The following is a 7500-nucleotide window of genomic DNA, read 5'->3' as shown; positions in this document are numbered from 1 at the left end:
ATATATAATTATATATTATATATTATATTATATATATAATATAATTATAATATATATATACATATTTAATATATATTTATATATATATAATATATATATATATAATTTATAGTATATTATATATATTATATATATTATATATATATATAACACAATCAATACATACACCATACACCCCACCACACACACACATACCAAAACCCAAAAATACAACACCACACACACCCACCACACACACAAAACACACAACAACCCCACACACACAACACACCCCAAACAACACACACATTTTATGTAAATTATATATATTTTATATATATATATTATAATATTAATATTAAATAATATATATAATTTATATATAAAATTTATATATATATGTATATATTTTATTGGTGTTTTGGGGTGGGTGTTTTGGGTGTGTTGTGTGGTGTTGTGGTTGGGTGGGGTGGGTTTTGGGGGTGAAATATATAATATAAAATATATATATAATTATATATATATATATAATATATATATATATTATAAAATTTATATATATATAATTATATATTTTTAAATATTATTATTTTTATATTATAATATAATATTATATTATATATATATGTATAATTATATTATTATATTATAATATATGCAATATATAACACACATAAAATTTTTATGTGAAATAAAAACTTTTTTTATAACCACACACAAACACACAAAAACACACACCAACACAAAACCACCACCACAATAGGGAAATAATACATATAATATATAATAATAATATAATATATATAATATATATTATATATTATTAAAATTATATATACAATTAAAATTATTATGTGTGGGTGTGTGTGTTGGTTGTGGGTGTGTGGGGGGGTTGTGTGTTGTGTGTGTGTGTGTGTGTGTGTGTGGGGGGGTTTTTGTGTGGTGTTGTGTGGTGTTGTGTGGTTGTTGGGTTTGGTGGGGGTGGGGGGTGTGTTGTGGGCCCCAAAATATGGCTTCTAATTTTTTCCTGCAACAAACATACTATTTTATGTTATAAATACACACAGACACCATGCGTGTAAAACATTTTCCCTACAGATACCTTTTATACCTTATATTGTTATATATTTGATATGTGTTTTGTGTGGTGGTGGAATGTTTGTTTTTATGCGTTTTGTGGGGTTTTTTGGGTAATGTATCCCCTGTTTTGTATGTTTTGCATATATGTATGAATGTAAAGTAGGTTATGTTAGTTTTTTTGGTACGGAGGTTTTTGGATACATGGTTGTAAAGGTAATGTTTTCATAACCAAGATTAAAGCGATGTACATCCACCCTGTAAATGTGGGTGTTATCATCCAATATCCCCCTCCTTCCCCGCATTCGACCTTCCTCAGCCCCCTGCCTTTTTTAATCCTCAATTTTTTTCCTCTCCTTTTCCCCCACCCTACCCCACTTTCAATCTCCAAAATCCCTAATCCCCGCCTTTTCTCCAAAACCCCCCCCACCCCCCCCCCATTCATTGCCTCTCTGAAACCCCGCCCTCCCTTTTTTTCCAATCCTCCCGCCCCCCCCCGTTTTCCCGAAAACCCACCCCACCCCCCCCCCCCCCAGCGGCGTCCCCCCTCGCGAACCGGGAAAACCGGGGGAACGCCCGGCCCAGCGTTTACGAGGAAAAATTCCAGCCCTCGGCGGTGGGGGGGGGGTCAAAAAGGCCCCCCCTGCATTCGAACCCCGGGGCGGGAGAAATTTACCCCCCCAAAAGGGGTTTGCAGGTAAGAGTAAAGGCCAAAGGGGGGAGGGGGAAAAACCAAAACCCCTGATTAGGCCCCCCGAAAATGCCCGGCCCCCCGGATGGGGGGAAAATGGGCCGACCATTTTTTTTTTTTTTTTCCCATACCCCCTTTTTTTTAAGCCCATTGAAATACATAAAAAAATTTTCCCACACCACACAACCCCCCCCCCCCCCCCCCCCCCAAAACAACCACACACACACAATTTTTTTTAAATATTTTTAATTATTTAATAAAAATATATATATATATATAATTATATATATAATTTTTAAATTAAAATTTCCCCACAAATTTTTGGGGGGGGTGGGGGTGTATATATATATATATTATATAATAAATTAATAATAAATATAATTATAATATATATTAAAAATAAATAAAAATATATTATTATATATTAAAATATATAATATATTTTTTTTTTAAAATATATATATAATAAAAAAAAATTTTTTAATACTATAAATTAACCCACTTTTTTAATGGTTTTATATTATAAAATATAAATATTATAATTATATATTTAATTTATAAATATTATTTTAAAAATTATATAAATTAATTATTTTATAATTTTAATATATATAAAATTTTCATACTTTTAAAATTTTTTTACACTAATTACAAAAACACATACATACTTGGTGTAATATTTTAAAATTTATTATAATTTATTTTTATTATAATATATATTTTATAATTTATAAAATAAATTTAATTAATATTAATTATATATTTTCCCATATATTATTAAAAAATTTAATATATTAATTTATAATTTTTATATAATTTAAAATATATATATATAAAATATTAATATATAAAATATATATTATCCCAAATGTTTTTTATTTAAAAACCCAACACCACACAACACACCACAAATTTTTTAATAAAAAATAAAATTATTATTAATTTATATATATTTTATAAAAAAATTATAAAAAAAATTTTATAATATTTAAAATATAATAATAATAAATTAAAAAAAATAATATATTAATATAATTTTTTAATATTTTAATTTTATATTTAAAAAATATATTAATAATTGTTAACCCATTTTTTACCACATAATACATACATGTTTGTGTGTAAAATATTTTAATATAATAAAATAATATATATATAATAATATATAATATAATATATATATTATATAACACATACACACAACACACAAAACACACACACAACACACCCCAACCACCAACACCACACACAATAATTATTAATCCAACCCATACAACAGAACAACACCACACCTCCACACACACACACAACCCCACACACCAAAACACACACCCCACCACCCCACACACAACAAACACCAACACCAACACACAAAACAAACATACACACACCACACACAACCACACACACACTAATATATAATATATATGTGTTGTTTGGTTTTTGGGGGTTTGTATGGTTGTTGTGTGGTTGTTGGTGGGGTGTGGGGTTGTGTGTGTTGTGTGTGGGTGGTGTGTGTGTGTGTGGTGTTGGTTTTTTTTTGGTGTTGATTGTTGGTGGGTTCCCCTGGGGTAATGTTATATTTTTAATTGTTGTTTGTTGGTGGGGTGTTGGTGTGTGGGTGTGTTGTGTGTGGTTGTGGTTTGGAAAGGGTTTTATATATATAATATATATATATTCTATATAATTATAATAATAAATATATATATTATATTTTATATACACCATGTATGTATGTATGTGTGATATATGGTGTAAACATTTATATATATATATAATTAATATATATATAATATTAATTAATAATATATATTATAAAAATATTGTATGTTTTTTAATTTTAAAAAATATATATATATATATTATATATAATATAAATATATATTTATATTATATATATATATATTATAAAATTAATATATATATTTATATGTTTGTGGGGTGTGTGGGGGTTGTGTGTGTGTAATATATATTAACATTATATGTAATATTTATATATTAATATATTTATATAATATATATATATATTAAAAATTATATAATATATATATTATTATATAATATATAGTATATATATATATAAATATATATATTTAAAATAAAATAAAATTATATTATATATAAAATTATATATATATAATATATATATATTATATATATTATATATATTCCACACCATGGTAATGTATGGTGTGTGTATATTAGGTACTAATATTATTGTTAAATGAATAAAATTTATTTTAATAATATTATATTTATAATATATTATATATATATAATATATAATAATACGTTATAAATATATATATAAAATATATTACTTTTATATATATAAAATAAAATTATAAATATTATATATTTTATTATATATATATAAATATAAAATATTCTTATAATTATAATAATATATTAAAACACATAAATTTGGAATTATATTGTTTTTTATCATATTTAAAAATTAATATATTATTTTTTAATATATAATTTATATATATAATATATATATAAAAAATTTTTTAAATTATATTTAAATATTATAATATATTTTATATAATATTTATAATATATAATTTATATATATAATACACACACAAAATTTATTATGTGGGAAAATTATATATATTATATTATTAATATATTATAATATTAAAAATTATAAAATTTTATAAAAAATTAATATAAAATAAAATTGGTGGTTGGTGTTGTGTTTGGGGTGTGTGTGGGGGGTTTTGTGTTTTTGTGGGTTTGTGGGGGTGGGGTATTTTGTATGTATTTCAAATGGTTTTGACAAGGGTGGAAAAAAAAAAAACAAAAGACTCCCCCCATCCCCCCCCCCCGGGCGGGGGGGGGAAAATTTTCGGCGGGCCAAAATCAGGTAAATGTGGTTCCGTCCCCCGGGGCCCCTCTCTTACCTGCCACATGGGGCCAGATTTTTTTCTCCCCCCCGTGATTCGAATGCAGCGAACCAGGGCCCCATCCCCGCCGCGGGCTGGAAAATTTTCCATCGCTATAACGCTGGCCGGTCTTTTTTTCGCGGGGGCCGGGTTTTTTTTTCGCAGGGGGGACGCCCCCCGGGGAGGGGGGGGGGGGGGGTTTTTTTTCGGAAACCCCGTGGGGGGGGGAAAAAGGATTGGAAAAATGGGGGCGGGGGTCAAAAGAGGCAATAAAATGGGGTTTTGGGGGGTTGGGGGGGAAAAGAGGGGGGGGATTATGGGAATTGGGAAAGATTGGAAAGTGGGACTGGGAGGGGGAAAAAAAGGGGAAAAGGGAAAAATTGAGGATTTAAGAAAGGCAGGGGGGCGAGGAAGCCCCGAATGCGGGGAAGGGAAATGGGAAAATTTTTTGGGGATGAAAACCCCCACATTACATGTGGGATGACACGTTTAAAACCCCTGGGGTTTTTTTTATAAAAAAATTTAAAAACGTAAACATGTACCCCCATACCTCCGAACCCTAACTACATCCCTTACTTTACTTTCATAAAAATTATGCATACATACAAACCTGGATACATACACCACAAAAACAGACGCATAAAAAAAAAACCACTTTTTCCCAAAACAAACACATTTTAAAAATTTTTCAAAGAAATAGGTTTTTAAAGGAAAATCTTTATAAAAAAAATGGGGGTTACACCGCTTGGCCCCCCTGTTGTGTATTATATACATACATAGTATGTTTTTGGGAAAAATAGAAGCCTTTTTGGGGGGGCACACACCCCAAAAACCACCACACCCACCCACACACCACAACCACCACAAAAACAACAACACACACCCACCCCCAACAACCAACCCCACCAAACACACACACACACCCCCAAACAACAACACCCACACCACCAAAAATTTTATAATTTTTTTATATATAATATTATATAAAATTATATATAAAATAAAATATTTTAATATTAATAAAATTTTTTTTTATATCAAAATGTTTGGGGTTGGGGGGGGGTGGGGGGTTTTTGTTGTTTTTTTTTTTTTTTTGGTTTGTATATTAATAAAAAAAAAAAATGTAAAAATAATATAAAATTTTTTAATATTACAATATATTTGGGATAAAAACATTATATTCCTCTTCTTAAAATTAGTAAAAAAATATATTATTGTATGGAAAATATAAAAATAATAAATATATATATTATATATATATAATATATAATATAATATAATAATATATATATATTATATATATATATTAATAAATATTTTATATATTTATACATTAATATATTATTAAAATTATTCAACCCAAAAAATGAATTTAAAAAACCAAAAAATGGCTGTTTAAAAAAAAAAATTTATTAATTAAAAATTTTTATAATATACTAATAATATTTATAAATTTTAATATTTACCCCTTATTTAAAAAAAACAATTAAAATTATTTTTTAATTATTTTTATTATTTCTTATTGTTAAAAAAAAACCAACACACACATTTTTATATAATATTTAAATTATTAACAATCCTATTAAATATTTTTTAAATATAAAATAAAAATTTTTTAAATTTTATCTTTTTGATTTAAAATTATTATTAAAAAATTTTCCCAATTTATTTTTTATTTTGTACAAATTTCAAATATAAATTTTGGATTTTAAATAAATATATATATTTTTTTTAATATTAATTATTATTATAATTTACACATTAACCCCCCCACCACCCCAAACCACACCAACCCAACAAACAACACACACACACACACAATAAAAATTAAAAAAAAAAAATAAAAAAAAAAAAAAATATAAAAAAATTTTAAATTAAAAAATTTTAATAAAAAACAAATTTAACAATTAAATTAAAATTTTTTTTTTTTAAAATAAAAAAAAAAAAAATATATATTTATATTAGGGGTGTTGGTGGTGTGTGGGTATGTTTTTGTGGGGTGTTTTGTGGGGGTTTTGTGGGTGTGTGGGTGTGTGTGTGTGTGTGTGGTGTTTTTGTGGGGTGTGTGTGTGTCTGGTATGTGTTATAAATTTTGGTTTTGTGGTGTGTTTTTGGGTGTGTGTGTGTGTGTGTTTTGTGTGTTGTGTTTTTTTAAATTTATATTATATTTTTTTTAAAAATTTATATATTTTATATAAAAAAAGATAATTTTTTATATTTTTTCTATAATTTTTTTTTTATATATAAAAATTAATTTTATTTATATATTTAATTTTTATTTTATATATATATATCTATAATATATATATTATAATATAATATATTTTTATAAAATTTTAGTAATATAATTTTATTTATTTTAATATAATTATAATATTTTTTTTTTTTATAATAAATATAGTTTTAAAATTAAAAAAATTTTTATTTTTTTATATAATTATATTTTTTTAATAAAATAAAATTTTTATTATTATTAATAATATAATATAATATATAAATAAAAATAATATATATTATAATATGTATTATATTTATATAATTTATTATAAAATTTTATACCAAAAACATTATTTTTTTTATATTATGAAATATATTTATGTTGTTTTTTTATTAAATTATTATAATATATAATTATTATAATATTATTTTAATACTTATATATTATTAATTTTAATTTATTACTAATAATATATTTTTATTATAAATTTTAATATTTTTATAATTTATTTTTTATAATTTTAATTTTTTAAAAAACCAAAAAATGTGCTTATATAGTTTCTTTTATTAAAATTTTTTAAAAATTTTTTATTATTTTAAAATTTTATAATTTTTATATTTAAATATATATAAAATATATAT

The sequence above is a fragment of the Penaeus monodon genome, chromosome 18 (assembly GCF_015228065.2).
Source record: "Penaeus monodon isolate SGIC_2016 chromosome 18, NSTDA_Pmon_1, whole genome shotgun sequence".
Classification (NCBI taxonomy): Eukaryota; Metazoa; Arthropoda; class Malacostraca; order Decapoda; family Penaeidae; genus Penaeus; species Penaeus monodon.
This window is presented reverse-complemented; position numbering follows the sequence as displayed.